The sequence below is a fragment of the Rhinoderma darwinii genome, chromosome 6 (genome assembly GCF_050947455.1).
Source record: "Rhinoderma darwinii isolate aRhiDar2 chromosome 6, aRhiDar2.hap1, whole genome shotgun sequence".
NCBI classification, from domain to species: Eukaryota; Metazoa; Chordata; class Amphibia; order Anura; family Rhinodermatidae; genus Rhinoderma; species Rhinoderma darwinii.
The window spans coordinates 53,850,815-53,864,505 of NC_134692.1; the positions used below are offsets into that span (position 1 = coordinate 53,850,815).

Sequence of the window (13,691 nt, forward strand, 5' to 3'; positions counted from 1 at the left end):
CCATGCACGGACCAAGTAAACCACGGTCGTGTGCATGGGCCCATTGAAATGAATTGCGGCCGCAAAAATACATATGTGTGCATGGGGACTTCTACAGAAACAAAGGCCAATATTTTGTTATCCTGATTCTGCAGTTTGTAGAAATATACCATGTGTGGCCCTAGTATGCTACTTGATCAAACAGTCCTCAGAAAGAAAGGAGCACCTTATGCATTTTGGTGCTGTAATTTTAATAGGATGATTTTCAGGCACCATGTCACTTTTGCAGAGCCCCTGAAGTACCAGTACAGTGGAAAACCCCAACAAATGAGCCCACTTTGTAAACTACACCCCTCGAGGAATTTATCAAGGGGTATAGTGTGCATTTTGACCCCACAGGTGTTTCATAGAATTGGCCCGTGAAAATGAGAAATGTAATTTCTTCCAATAAGACTTCGCTTTAGCCCAAACTTTCATTTTTACAAGGAGTTAACGATTTGTTAAGCAATTTCTCCCGATTAGCTTTTTAAGTTTATTTAATTATATACAGTATATCACAGTAAATTGTTACCAACTGAACAGTAGAACAGCACTAATATTTTTATATACCGTATTTTTCGGACTATAAGACACACTTTTGAGCAAAAATAAATCTTGCTAAAAAGTTCCTGCGTCTTATAGTTGGCAGTCATTTACCTCTTCCATGGCCGACACGTCATGGAGCTGGGTGCGGGGGTGATGTTTAGAGCGGGCTCACGTGTGTTGCCCGCTCGATACACTGCAGGTATCAGCTGTGTTTTACAGCTGACATGCTGCTCTAACAGCCAGGAACAGCGATCGCACTGTTCCTGGCCGTTTAACTAGTTAAAGGGAGTCTGTCACCAGATGTCCGTATTGAACTACCAAAAGGCAATTAAATATTAGGCTAACCTAATTCCAAAGTGTATTATGTTTTTCCACAGAGTGCCTCCTTTGATTGACGGGCCAGGCAGCGTTCTAGGCGAGTTCACGCCTGTCGCGTGTCCCTACATCCTACTGCGCAGTTGACTGCGCTATTGATCAAAAACAACGCAACCCTGTCACAACGGTGACAAACGGAAACCATTAGGAAAGTTTCCGTCACCATTGAGATCAATGGTGATGCAAACGGAAGTTATGGTTTCCGTTTACCTTTCCGTTGAGTAGTTCCCCCTATAGAAACCTCAAACGGAACCCCTCAACGGAAAGACAATGCTGATGTGAACAGGCCCTAATACATAATAAAACGTCAACGCATTTAAGATGTTCTTATTCCTAATTTGTAAAAAAAAAAAAGAAGAAAAATCTACTTTACAGCCCCAGAATGATGAAGCCTGGACCTTTAGAAGGGATCCACGTGGGAATACCATCATCCCCTTGGTTTCATCCAAGAGGGTTAAATTTTGAGCGGGGAAAAATTATAAGATGGTGCTGGGCAGAGTTCATGTTTTTCCCAACGATGCGTGTCATTGGGCCATAGTATTGGGCCATGTGACCTGTCAGCACTGGGATAGATTTAACATAGGCTCAGTAACAGGCAAGGGATTGGGAGAAGGGCAGCAGTCAGATGACCGCTGTTTAAGTTAAAAGGTGAGGAAGATGCAGGGGTCTGGTCAGACCTCCAGCATGTCCTTGTAGAAGACAGAACGCTGGTCCCACCCTCCGACCCCTTTTGTTAAGATAATTTTCTTTAGATTTGTGATGTCATTTGTCAAAGCTTTTATTGTAAGGGGGTAAGTCGCTCAGTACTCTGAGTGGACAGCTTGTATTTAGTAGGTTTGAGGTTATGGCTAAGCCTCATTTTAAAGTTTTATAGTGGTTATCTATTTATGTTTGATTAAAGTTTATATTGTTAAAACCTTTAATAAAGGCCATGGCCAAAATCTATTTTTTTACACCACCAATCAGCCTGTGTTATTTGTTTTATTTATAGTTTAATTATGATTTGTAATCCCAAGAAGAATTTGTGGTTAACCTTCTATCTTTTAACTTTTCATCTGTTTGAATGGTATTTACTTAATAATACCACCCACATGGGCGAAGGGGGAGGCTTGGAATGAAACTAAGCTGATCTGCATTTCAAATGGACTTGTCCCCCACTAGGCTGTGAATATGCAAAAATAAACACCTTTTAACGTGATAAGTCCTTTGAAATGCACCCTTCTAGGCATGCTGAGAATACAATGGCTGGTGAGGGGACTGGGATCAACCTGGGGGAGGGTGAGAGGTGAGCCAACAAAAGTTCCATAATATCCCAGAATTTCACTGATAAGGAAAACATTTATTTAAGTATATAATACATAGTATCATATATAAACTAATATGGTTTATGCCTTGTATGTCTAAATATTGTTCTATATTAAGTTCAATATTGTAGTCATGGCGGTAGTCACCTCTAGACATTTCATTGATACACATTGTCTGTAAGATGTTTTATGTTCCCAATCTACAAAAACAATGGAAGAAGGGGAGGTCAAGAATTGCAGGAAGGACCTGCACATCCATGCGGTTATCCCCCCTCCCCATTCATCTCTCCACCACCACAAGATGCTGCGTCCAGCTATGCTTATTAGATAGATAGAAGACTATTATGTAATATTAATATTATTATTGTTACCCAAACGTCCTCTTGTCTTGTGACTAAATGTCCTAAAAAGAAATGTTTGTGTAATGACAGGGATAGGGAAACAGACAAGTGAGCCCTAATCTACCCTCCACTCAGTCCCTGCCTACTTGCAACGACCCGCCCTAGGTGAGGGGGTACAACTGGGCGACGGTCCCTACACTCAGTAAGTGCACGACAGGCAACCAGACAAGGAAACACAGAACAAAGGGAAGCGGGGCAGTTGCCCACGGCAACACCGTGAGCAACAAGAGTAGTAAACGAGCCGAGTCAAACCAGGAGAGTACGAGGTGCCAAACGCAGAGCAGGAGAGTAGTGAACAAGCCGAGTCAAACCAGGAGTGTACGAGGTACCAAACGCAGAGCAGAAGAGTAGTCAGTAAGCCAGGGTCAATACGAAGAAGGGACAAGTAGTTCAAGAAGCTGCAGCAGGGCCAGGAAACCAACAGAGAAGAATCACAAGCAAGGAGGAACAGGAAAGGCAGGTATAAATAGACGGAGGGCGGGAGCTAGCTCCGTCTGGCCAGGCTGTGATAGGCTCTCCCACTCCTAAGCCTGCCATCCTGAGTGGTGGAAAATGGAGTCAGTCTCACAGACATAGAAGCAGGTGCAGACTGATTACCTATGGGCGTGGATACAGAAGCTGTGCCTGGCAGATCCTTAACAGTACCCCCCCTTTTATGAGGGGCCACCGGACCCTTTCTAGATGGACCTGGTTTATTGGGGAAACAAAGGTGGAACCTCCTGACCAATACCCCAGCGTGAACATCCCGGGCGGGTACCCAAGTCCTCTCCTCAGGCCCGTATCCTCTCCAATGGACCAGGTACTGGAGGGAGCCTTGGACCATCTTGCTGTCCACAATCTTGGCCACCTCGAATTCTACCCCCTCAGGGGTGAGAACGGGGACAGGAGGTTTCCTCGAGGGAGCCAAGGACAGGGAGCAGCGTTTAAGGAGGGAGGCATGAAACACGTCGTGTACTCGAAAAGATGGGGGCAACTCCAGTCAGAAGGAGACCGGATTGAGGACTTCAATGACCTTGTACGGCCCTATAAACCGGGGAGCAAACTTCTTGGACGGGACCTTAAAGGAACAGTGTCATCACCCAAAAATTTTTTCATATGTTCAAGATGTTAGTGCTTTATTAAAAACGTTTATATTTATTTGTGTGTTTGTGTTTTACTTTTTCTTATTTTTACACTTTTTCTTCCCTATGGGGGCTGCCATTTTTTGTTCCATTTCTGTGTGTGTCGATTAACGACACATACAGACATGGAATACGGCAGCCACAGTCCCATAGGGACTGCGAACGGCTCCCGTCCCATTGACTGCAGTGTACGGCGTCTGTGTGGGAACTGCGCATGCGCCGCTCCCACACAGTCCTATTCGAAATTGGCGCCGTCCGGCGCCATTTTCCTGTGGACCGGAAGTCGCGGCCGGACAGTAATATTACTACTTCCGGTCGCGGCTTCCGGATTTGTGCACTTGCACCAGCGGCAGCAAACGGAGCGGACGGGCCGGAGGGAGCCGCGGCGGCAGGAGCAGGTAAGAGATTTCAATGTATGTTCGTGTTTGTGTGTGTTTACTACTGTATGTAAACCTACTACACTGTGGGTTAGCTCAAAAAATGGCGACACACAGTGTAGGAGGTTACATCGTTCAAACCCCTCGTTTATCCCGGCACTAGCCAGGATAAAGGAGGGGGGAATGCTGAGAGCTCACTAGAGCGAGGGCTTTTAACCCAATGTTGCAATGCTGCAATTTTGGGAACAGCTCCATCTAGTGACCAAAAATGGGTAGTATTATAAATTAGAAATAATTTATAATATTTCCTGGACTCGTGCAAAAAAATAAAAAAAATTTGAACAATGTTTAATCACCCACACACTAAATGTTTAATTTTTTTTAAAAAAACATGTTTTTCTGGCAACACATTCCCTTTAAGGCGCAAGTTCTTAGACGATAGCCACACCAGATCCCCGACCATAAACAAGGGGTTAGCAGAACGTCTTCTATCTGCCTGAGTTTTTTGTATGCTCTGGGACGCCTCTAGGTTCTTCTGAACCTGGGCCCAAACTGTGCACAGTTCCTGATGAACGACCTCTACCTCGGGATTGTTGAAACAGTTCCAGGTGAAACGAAGGAGAACCGTGGATTAAACCCAAAATTACAGAAAAAGGGGGAGACCCCTGACGAGTTACTGACCCGGTTATTAAGGGAAAATTCGGCGAGGGGAATGAATAAGACCCAATCATATTGACAGTCAGAGATAAAACACCTTAAATATTGTTCTAGAGACTGATTAGTCCTCTCAGTTTGGCCATTAGTTTCAGGATGGAAGGCAGAGGAGAAGGACAGATCAATCTCCAACTTTTTACAGAAGGCTCTCCAAAACAAAGAAACAAATTGTACCCCTCTGTCAGAAACAATATTGACAGGGACCCCATGGAGACGCAGGATGTGTTTGACAAACAAGGTAGCTAACGTCTTAGCATTGGGTAGTTTTTTGAGGGGCACAAAGTGGCACATCTTACTGAAGCGGTCTACTACAACCCACACCACCGACTTGCCTTGAGATGGAGGCAAATCGGTGATAAAATCCATGGAGATATGGGTCCAAGGTCTCTGGGGAATGGGCAAAGAACGTAGTAAGCCCGCTGGTCGGGACCTGGGAGTCTTGGACCTAGCACAAACCTCACAAGCGGCGACGTAGGCCTTAATGTCTTTAGGCAACCCAGGCCACCAATAGTTTCTGGCAATGAGGTGCTTGGTACCCAGGATGCCTGGATGACCAGATAGTGCGGAGTCATGATTTTCCCTAAGTACCCTTAGCCGGAATTGCAGGGGAACAAACAGCTTGTTCTCAGGAAGGTTCCCAGGGGCTGAACCTTGATCAGCCGCAATTTCAGAGACTAAATCAGAATCAATAGAGGAAATGATTATACCTGGAGGCAAAATACAAGCAGGAATTTCCTCCGAAGGAGGGCTGGCCATGAAACTACGCGACAGTGCATCAGCCTTAATATTTTTAGACCCAGCCCTATAGGTAACCAAAAAATTGAATCTGGTAAAAAATAACGCACATCGACCTTGTCTCGGGTTTAGCCTCCGGGCAGATTCTAGGAAAACCAGATTCTTGTGGTCGGTAAGGACCGTTACCTGGTGCCTAGCCCCCTCCAGGAAGTGGCGCCACTCTTCAAATGCCCATTTAAAGGCTAAGAGTTCGCGGTTGCCAATATCATAGTTACTCTCAGTGGGTGAAAACTTCCTGGAGAAGTAGGCACAGGGACGGAGATGGGTGAGGGACCTGGTACCCTGGGACAAGACAGCCCCCACTCCCACCTCGGACGCGTCAACCTCTACGATAAATGGCTCCATTTGGTTGGGCTGAACCAACACCGGGGCCGAGATAAAGCACTTCTTAAGGACCTCAAAAGCCTGGACAGCCTCAGGAGGCCAGTGGAGGAGATCAGCACCCTTGCGAGTGAGGTCCGTAAGAGGCTTAGCGATGACCGAGAAGTTAGCAATAAATCTCCTGTAATAATTAGCGAACTCCAAGAAGCACTGTAACGCCTTCAGGGAGGCAGGTTGGACCCATTCCGCCACAGCCTGGACCTTGGCGGGGTCCATGCGGAATTCATGAGGAGTGAGGATTTGACCCAAAAATGGTATCTCCTGCACCTCAAACACACATTTTTCGGTCTTCGCAAACAGTTTGTTTTCCCGAAGGACCTGGAGCACCTTCCTGACATGCTCAATGTGGGAGAACCAGTCCTTGGAAAACACAAGTATATCATCAAGGTACACAACAAGAAATACCCCCAGGTAATCTCTTAAAATCTCATTTATGAAATTCTGGAAGACCGCGGGAGCATTACACAAGCCAAAGGGCATATTCGAAATGACCTTCTGGCGTGTTAAACGCAGTCTTCCACTCATCCCCCTCTTTGATGCGGATAAGGTTATACGTCCCCCGTAGATCAAACTTAGAGAACCATTGGGCCCCCTGAACCTGATTAAAGAGATCAGGAATCAAAGGAAGGGGATACTGGTTCCTTACAATGACCTTATTCAAGTTACGGTAGTCAATGCATGGCCTAAGACCACCATCCTTCTTCCCTACGAAAAAGAAGCCAGCACCTACCGGAGAAGTAGAGGAGCGAATGTAACCCTTGGCCAGGCATTCCTGGATATACTCTCTCATGGCTTCACGTTCGGGACAAGAGAGATTAAATATCCTACCCTTAGGGAGCTTAGCTCCTGGTACCAAATCGATAGCGCAATCGTATGCTCTATGAGGAGGTAAGACTTCGTAGGCCTCCTTAGAGAAAACATCAGCAAAGTCCTGAACAAACTCAGGTAGCGCGTTCACCTCCTCAGGGGGAGAAATACAATTAACAGAAAAACATGACGTCAAGCATTCATTACCCCATTTGGTAAGATCCCCAGTATTCCAGTCAAACGTGGGATTATGCAACTGCAACCAGGGAAGGCCTAAAACCAAATCGAACGATAATCCCTGCATCAACAGTACAGAGCACTGCTCCAAATGCATGGAGCCAACAAGGAGTTCAAAAACAGGGGTATGCTGTGTAAAATAACCATTAGCGAGAGGAGTGGAGTCGATACCCACTACCGGGACAGGTTTAGGCAAATCAATCAAAGGCATAGCTAGAGACATAGCAAATTCCACAGACATGATATCAGCAGACGACCCTGAATCCATGAAGGCACTGCCGGTAGCAGACCTACCACCAAAAGAGACATGAAAGGGAAGCAAGATTTTATTACATTTCATATTTACGGGAAATACCTGTGCGCCCAAGTGACCTCCCCGATGATCACTTAGGCGCGGAAGTTTTCCAGCTGCTTATTCTTACGCCTAGGACAGGTGTTCACTTGATGCTTGTCATCCCCACAATAGAAGCAGAGACCATTCTTCCTGCGGAACTCTCTGTTGGGGGGACACGGAGGCCCCGAGTTGCATAGGTACCTCCGAGTCTTCCGTGGAAGAACGAAGCAACGGAACCTCGGGAGGCATCATGGGGGAGTCAGAGGAGAAAACACAAACGTTCACGTTGTCGTTCCCTGAGACGTCGGTCAAGTCGTACCGCTAAAGCCATAACCTGGTCTAGGGAGTCAGAAGAGGGATAGCTAACTAGCAGGTCTTTCAGGGCGTTCGACAGACCCAACCTAAACTGGCACCTTAAGGCAGGGTCATTCCACCGAGAAGCTACGCACCACTTCCTAAAGTCAGAGCAATACTCCTCAACAGGTCTCTTACCCTGACGTAAGGTCACCAGCTGACTCTCGGCAAAGGCAGTCCTGTCAGTCTCGTCATAAATGAGTCCGAGAGCAGAAAAGAAAAGATCAACGGAGGAAAGTTCAGGGGCGTCAGGAGCCAAGGAGAAGGCCCATTCTTGGGGCCCTTCCTGGAGCCGGGACATAATTATACCCACCCGCTGGCTCTCAGAACCTGAGGAGTGGGGCTTTAAACGAAAATAGAGCCTACAACTCTCCCGAAAGGAGAGAAAAGTCTTCCGGTCCCCTGAGAACCGGTCAGGCAAGAGGTGAGGTGAGGGGCACTACCATGGTAGCATCAGGCTTGTTGACCCTCTGAGCCAGGGCCTGGACCTGTAGGGAGAGACCCTGCATTTGCTAAACCAGGGTCTCAAGGGGGTCCATTGTGGTGTGAGGGACCAGGGTAGAGTAGGTATATGGGCTTGTGATTATGTAATGACAGGGATAGGGAAACAGACAAGTGAGCCCTAATCTACCCGCCACTCAGTCCCTGCCTACTTGCAACGACCCGCCCTAGGCGACGGGGTACAACTGGGCGACGGTCCCTACACTCAGTAAGTGCACGACAGACAACCAGACAAGGAAACACAGAACAAAGGGAAGCGGGGCAGTTGCCCACGGCTACACTGTGAGCAACAAGAGTAGTAAACGAGCCAAGTCAAACCAGGAGAGTACGAGGTGCCAAACGCAGAGCAGGAGAGTAGTCAGTAAGCCAGGGTCAATACGAAGCAGGGACAAGTAGTTCAAGAAGCTGCAGCAGGGCCAGGAAACCAACAGAGAAGAATCACAAGCAAGGAGGAACAGGAAAGGCAGGTATAAATAGACGGAGGGCGGGAGCTAGCACCGTCTGGCCAGGCTGTGATAGGCTCTCCCACTCCTAAGGCTGCCATCCTGAGTGGTGGAAGATGGAGTCAGTCTCACAGACATAGAAGCAGGTGCAGACTGATTACCTATGGGCGTGGATACAGAAGCTGTGCCTGGCAGATCCTTAACAGTTTGGTAAACTTGATGTGTATATTTTTCTGGTACACTGCCCTGCCCATCATCATCATCACTGCACTTCAACTAACACCATCCAGTTTCTATAAGGGAAATAAAGATCTTCCTCCAAAATTTAAAATAATCATTGCACACATTGCAAAATTTCAGATTATAAAGCGTTGAAAAGCATAATGTGAACCCATATGTTGATATAAAGAATAATTGAGCTGATATTTTTTGACTCAATGAGGAAATAAAAACATAAACCTATATAATTAACGCAATTTGTATTATTGCAACTAAAGATAGCCAGACATATGGTATTAATATGGTTATCCCTCAACAAGCTCCAAACGTGTATAATATCAAACAATAATTACTGTTAATTCCATAGTCTTTTTGTGGCTCTTGCTGTAAATCCTTAGCGTAATGATGTGTTAAACAGGAAATGTGGCCACGGTAGCCAATCACTGGAGACCACAGCATCTGCGACGCAGGGGCAGCGCGGCATTCAAAGGGTAAAAGTAGAAATCAGATGAAGCTGAATTAAATTATACTTACAATATCATATACAAACTCAAGAACTATCATAATAGAGAATGAAAACACTGATGATTTCTGTTCTCCAGATGTCTGCTTATCTACATGAAGTGTTTTCTCTCCTGGTACAATGGGATGTTCCTCTCAAGGTTGCATTCCTGATGTAGCGACTGACTATAAACCTTGGCTGAAGAATGCAGCTTTTCTGAACTCTGTATCCTACGTCCATCTATATCATCCTATATCCCCTTGTGGGTCCTTGTGCTAAGGTTTCCGCTGACTTTGTAACTTCTTGCCTGTATCTTGGTGTTTATAAGAAGACATGTAAGAACTGCACCTTTTTGGTGCACTCTGTGACTCCATGTAGCTCACATGCATGTGCATGATAACTGTAAACTAAGACTTGCTTCAATGGAAAGTCTCCTTTCTAGACGCAATCCAAGTCTGGATCTATATCAGGGTCACAAAACCGAACTGGTGGATGTCTGCTTAAAGGCAATGTGTTGCCAGAAAAACATGTTTTTTTTTTTTAAATTAAACATTTAGAGTGTAGGTGATTAAACATTGTTCAAATTTTTTTTATTTTTTTCACGAGTCAGGAAATATTATAAATTAATTCTAATTTATTAAATTTCCCATTTCTGGTCACTAGATGGAGCTATTCCCAAAATTGCAGCATTGCAAAATTGGGTAAAAAGCCCTCGCTCTAGTGAGCTCTCAGCATCCCCCCCTCCTTTATCCTGGCTAGTGCCGGGATAAACGAGGGGTTTGAACGGTGTAACCTCCTACACTGTGTGTCGCCATTTTTTGAGCTAACACACAGTGTAGTAGGTTTACATACAGTAGTAAACACACACAAACACGAACATACATTGAAATCTCTTACCTGCTCCTGCCGCCGCGGCTCCCTCCGGCCCGTCCGCTCCGTCTGCTGCCGCTGGTCCAAGTGCACAAGTCCGGAAGCCGCGACCGGAAGTAGTAATATTACTGTCCGGCCGCGACTTCCGGTCCACAGGAAAATGGCGCCGGACGGCGCCAATTTCGAATAGGACTGTGTGGGAGCGGCGCATGCGCAGTTCCCACACAGACGCCGTACACTGCAGTCAATGGGACGGGAGCCGTTCGCAGTCCCTATGGGACTGTGGCTGCCGTATTCCATGTCTGTATGTGTCGTTAATCGACACACACAGAAATGGAACAAAAAATGGCAGCCCCCATAGGGAAGAAAAAGTGTAAAAATAAGAAAAAGTAAAACACAAACACACAAATAAATATAAACGTTTTTAATAAAGCACTAACATCTTTAACATATAAAAAAATAATTTGTGATGACACTGTTCCTTTAAGACCACTTGTTATATCTTCTCCCACGAGGGACATTTATGACATATCCACAGGAATAAATGTCAGATAGATTCGGGTTCCACCTCTGGGACCCGCACCTATCTCTAGAACGTGGCCCCCTAAACCTCGTTCTAGCTTTGTCTGCTATCACTGACTCCCGGCCACTTCCTGACTTTATGGTCGGAGGTTACGTAAACAGTGTAGCCCGCTGAACTACGCTGTTTCCGTAAATCCCATAGTAGTGAATAGCAGTTACGGAGGTGGCATAGCATGCGAGCTACGCTGCTTCCGTAAGAACCATTCAATTCTATGGGGCTTACGAAAACAGCGTAGCTCAGCGAGCTATGCAGTTTTCACCTTCATGGTCGGAAATCAGCCAACACACAAAGAGGGGTTTAGGAGCCCTGTTCTAGAGACAGGTGCGAGTTCCAGAGGTGGGATCCGCATCTATCTGTTTTATGATATATCCTGTGGATATGTCATAAATGTCCCTCGTGGGAAAACCCCTTTAAAGTATGTTGAGCTATGGGGCTCCTCCATTCTGGACCTCTTTCTACTAGATAAACTCGGAGCAAGAGTTCATATACCATACAGGCAGACCATGTGACTGTTATGGGGCCCTTGGCGAAATGAAGCCCAACTCTTTTTGGTCCCATTCCCTTTGTTACCAGGTGGCAAGAATCTCTGCAGTACTCCCCTCTCCAGAGAGACTGCATTGTTAGCAAGCAAAGGGGTAGGGAATTGGCCCAAGGGTCATGGAAATGGTGTGGAGAGAGAAACAAACACCAAACCCTACTATCCTGGGTGGCATAAACCCTCACTATAAGGGGGGCATTCTGATCTTTGCTATGAGATCCCATCTCTGCTATGCCCACTACTGTCTCAGAGCCAAGTCTAACTCGGCACTCAGTTCTGGAGGATATCAGGCATCTATTGAGCCATTTGATTTGACTGGGCACCCTGTATATTTTAAGTAAAAATTCTAATTTAACTTGTTTTTCCTCTTTGTCTATGAGGGCCTCCCAAGTCCAGGTGGATTCAGAGGGACATGCAGTTGTCCTTGCAGTTCCAGATGAAGAACCCTTAAAATAAAAGGAATTCTATTTTTAAGTGTAATATTTTAGCACACAACGAAATAAACACAGTACAGAGCATTGTATTCCAGATATAATTTCTATAAGCATGTAAGTGTAATTATAGTTATGTTGTACTTATGTTCTGTGACCATATGAAATCACATGGGCCTAACCAGATTGCATTTGTGTTTCCAAAAAATCCAAGATATATGTGACATGGGCGAAGCATTACATTTACTGAAAGGATAGTCTTATTTTTCTTTCTTATCTCACTATAAATTTCTTTTACAGACTATCTTTGCAGATGAGGCCTAATTTACGTGCACTCACTAGGTCCGGCCATGAACATTATGGGAGGTAGAGACCTTTTAGACTAATCCAGAGAGACATTAATTAAAATAGTTTTGCTGCTCTTGGAGTTCTTCCAATGTCTATTCGTATTCATATAACGTGACGTGAATATTTCTTATTTATTACTGATGAACATTAAATATCTTTTTTAAGTTGTAAGTTGTGTTGTTTTATGGTGATTTAGAGTTAGGAATAGCAGCCCTATGACCAGTAACAGATTCTACGAACAGTATATATCTGTATAAGCATGGGATCATGTGGTGGTCTGAGGTTTTTTTGGCATGCTTGATACAAACGATAAAGCAACAATATTTTACGATCAGGCTTCATAACCATTCTTTAAGCACATAAAAACAATATCATTCATACAAGGTTCACAATCTAGGTGCTCCACATGCAATGTCTACATTCATATCACCTTGCTGTTGTGGATTGCTGTAGAATTGTATACTGACTAGTGTTCTTATTTTGGTAATCATATTACAAACCTATGCAACAATGAATAAAACAGATCTTTACCATGTGTGGTGGATGTTTATAAGATGGCTGTAAGATAGCCGCAGAAGACTACTGTAGGTACGCAAGAGTACTCACGTTCCATCCCAGGTCCTATAGCCTTCTTTTCTCCAACTCCTAGTGAACAGACTGTGCTAAAACTGCACAGTGTGAACATGGCTTTAAGGCTCATTCAGACGAGCGTGTATCTTGTCTGTGTGATGGCAATAAAAGCAACGGCTGTCACACGGACTCATGTATTTCAATGGGGCTGTCCACACGACCGTTGTTTCAACTGAGCGTGTGAAGGGTTAGTGAGAAAATAGGACATGTCCTATTTTAAGTGTGTCACGCATCCCTCCATGGACTGTAGTCTATGGAGGATCCATGACCACGCATCCCGCATGGGTGCACCTCAGTTTTTCATGTCCGAGGTTTGCTACGTTCATGTGAATGTAGCCTTAGAGTGTTGTGTATACATTATTACTAGGCATAGCGTAATGATAATTATGATTATTTTATAGTGCTATATGCAATACGGAGGGGTTTAAATATATACTAGGAACAAATTATAAAAACAGGCAAGCACAATAAACATGGCCTTAGGCCCTATGCACACGACAGTATTTTTCATCAGTAATTACGGACCCATTAATTTCTATTGGCAACGGACACCTTTCAGTATTTTTACTGATGGGTGTCCGTACTGAAAAAAATCATAGAACCTGTCCTATTCTTGTCAGTAATTACGGCAAGGACTATGGGAGCTTCCGTAAATACGGACGGCTACTGATGTCCATCTGCATATCGTCCGTATTTACTGAAGCATTGCTAGGCAACATGTTGATGACATCATTTGCAACCTCCCCCTTTTTGTAAAGTTCCGCATATACTGATGAAATACGGATGCCTACTGATCCGTATTTACTGGCAGTATTTCGGGATAGATGAAAATACTGAGTGACAGACTGGCACAGAAGGAGAT

General features: G+C 45.0%; 1 long non-coding RNA gene across 1 annotated transcript in view; it reads right to left on the minus strand.

Annotated features, from left to right (window-relative positions):
- LOC142655504 (uncharacterized) overlaps positions 1-9,588 on the minus strand; it is a 92,217-nt gene extending 82,629 nt beyond the window's left edge. Inside the window, exon 1 of the long non-coding RNA XR_012849508.1 lies at positions 9,462-9,588. This is a non-coding gene — a long non-coding RNA (uncharacterized LOC142655504). The remainder of the gene's footprint in view (positions 1-9,461) is intronic.
- Between the last annotated feature and the right edge of the window lie 4,103 nt (positions 9,589-13,691).